The 2,502-nt window shown below is 36.1% G+C and overlaps 1 protein-coding gene across 1 annotated transcript in view; it reads right to left on the bottom strand.

Annotated features, from left to right (window-relative positions):
• Positions 1-2,502, bottom strand: part of LOC106873506 (ribosome biogenesis protein BMS1 homolog) — a 48,358-nt gene that overhangs the window by 26,521 nt on the left and 19,335 nt on the right. The gene's annotated exons all lie outside the window — the stretch shown is intronic.

The raw sequence follows: 2,502 nt of genomic DNA, 5'->3' as shown, positions 1-2,502 counted from the left end.
ATATATATATATATTGGCTAAAGAATTTCTAACTTCCGGTCAGCCATTGTTATGATCAGCCATTATTATGATTGACCGTTGACTGGACACTATTCAATTTTTTTACTCCGTGTTTTTCTCCTTGTTTTCTCCGTATTCTTTCTGTTGAAGAGCGTAGCTCGAAACGTCAAAGACTTTCCGTATTCCCGAGCGTCATACTAATACATCCTTTTGTTATTTACACCACCTGTCCTCGTCTGTTGTTGTTTTTTCGTATATTCTCCCATATATATATATATATATATATATATACGACAGGCTTCTTCTGTTTCCATCTACAAAATTCACTCACAAAACTTTGAACAGCCCAGAGTATAATAGAAGACACTTGCCCAAAGTGCCACACAGTGGGACTGAACCAAAGACCACATGATTGGAAAGCAAGCTTCTTAACATACTCACACATGATTAAATTAGATGTTGATACTGTGCAGTCATGCATATAATTGGCAGACAACCAAGTGTTTGTCACTACGCAAATAGTTAGTTATCAGTTAGTAACAAACACAGAAGACAGTGGTTTATATCTATAAGTTATCTTATCTCTTATTTACTTCATGCTAGAGAAACTACACATAAGCACTATCCCTAATGATAATTGTAATAAAGAAAGCAAATAACTTTTATTTTCTTTTTTCAATAAGTTATTCCCTTCTGAGCCATTTTTAGATGCTAATGGGTATAGGGGTTAGATGAAAAGAAATGGATACCCTCACCCACCCATATCAAATCTTTCCTGTATAGCCCATAAATTCATGGGCCTATGACCACTCTGGGCACCAATACTGCAATGGCTACAACACCTACCCTAGGGTGGCTCTGCTTCTATCACCATATATCATCATCACCATTTATCATCCGTTTTCCATGCTGGCATGGGTTGGATGGTTTGACCAGGGCTGGCAAGCTGGGGAGCTGTACCAAGTTTCAGTCTGATCTGACTTGGTTTTGTATGGCTGGATGCCCTTCCTAAGGTCAACCACTTTATGGAGTGTGCTGGGTGCTTTTTACATGGATCAGCACAAGGGATCTTGCAAGGCATGCATATACATATATATTAACAGTAATTATGACAATATAGAATATGGAGACTTGTTCATCCTCAAAATTTATTTCCCCATATTTTACAGTTTTATACAGCATATTATTATGGTCAAATATGTTGTATAAAATTGTAAAATAAGGGGAAATAAAATTTGAGGATAAACAGGTCTCCATATTCTATATCATCATAATTACTGCCAATATATACTCCAGACAATATTACCGTCCAATGAAACAAACACAGAATTGCCCATTGGAGGAATTTACAGAGTGACTGACAACTAATAGTAGTCATAAACATCAAATACAGGGACTTAACTGAGAGCCACAGTATCTGCCCAAATATATCCCTCCAAACTTACCCACACACATATATATATATACACATATATTAAGATAAGTCTTTTGGTTAATAGTGATATGGTTAGACAACTGTCGTGCTGATGAGGCAGAAAGGTATTTCCACTACTGTCCTCTTATCTCCAGACAATAACCCTGTCTTTTTCCTCAATGGTATGTCAACATTGAGAAATGCATGAGACTTAAGACTATCTCAAGACTTCTCATGTGGAGCTGGTCTTAACTGCTATTTGGAAATTATGATACAGCCTCTAGAGGTAGGGATATCATATCATCATATCATTTAGCATCCATTTTCCATGCTGGCATGGGTTGGATGGTTTGACAGCAGCTGGCTAGCGGGGGAGCTGCAACAGGTTCCAGCTGTCCGTTCTGGCCTGGTTTCTAATAGGGATAATTTTAATAAATCAACAATCTATATTGTTTGGTATTCCATATACTTGCATTTGTTTATGTTGTTCAATTACATGCCACCAGCCACTATGAGTTATTTCTTTTAGCTCAGTTTTGCTTCATATATATCAGGTGTATGGCCTAGTGGTTAGGGTATTGCATTCATGATCACAAGATCAGGGTTTCAATTCCCAGACAGGCAGTGCATTTTGTAGAATGAATTTCCACAATTCTTCAAGTATTGGTAATCACTTCCATTTTGAATGGAGGTGACTACTAGTGGGAATGAACCCAAAACTACGTGGTTGGGAAGCACACTTCTCAACCATACAGCCAAGCTTATATATTTATATATAGGTCTGGAAGAAAAAGCAGTAGTAATAGAACATAAACCCACACACACACACATATGCAGACCCATATTTTAATTGGCAGAAAACCTACAAAACTATAAGTTTCATGCATAGCACTTATCAAATTCTTACCAGAGCTTGATAAGTGTCATGCATGAAACTCTCAGCCCTTGAATCATTTTTGTAATTTCTCTGCCAATTAAAAATTTTATATTCATTTCTACATACATATATGACAAAAACAAATACTCAAGTTAACATCTGACCTACTATATATATATATATATATATATATATATATATATATATATAT

This window comes from Octopus bimaculoides, chromosome 3 (genome assembly GCF_001194135.2).
Source record: "Octopus bimaculoides isolate UCB-OBI-ISO-001 chromosome 3, ASM119413v2, whole genome shotgun sequence".
In the NCBI taxonomy this organism is placed as follows: domain Eukaryota; kingdom Metazoa; phylum Mollusca; class Cephalopoda; order Octopoda; family Octopodidae; genus Octopus; species Octopus bimaculoides.
Note: the sequence above shows the minus strand (reverse complement) of the source record. Positions and strands in the feature narration are given on the sequence as shown.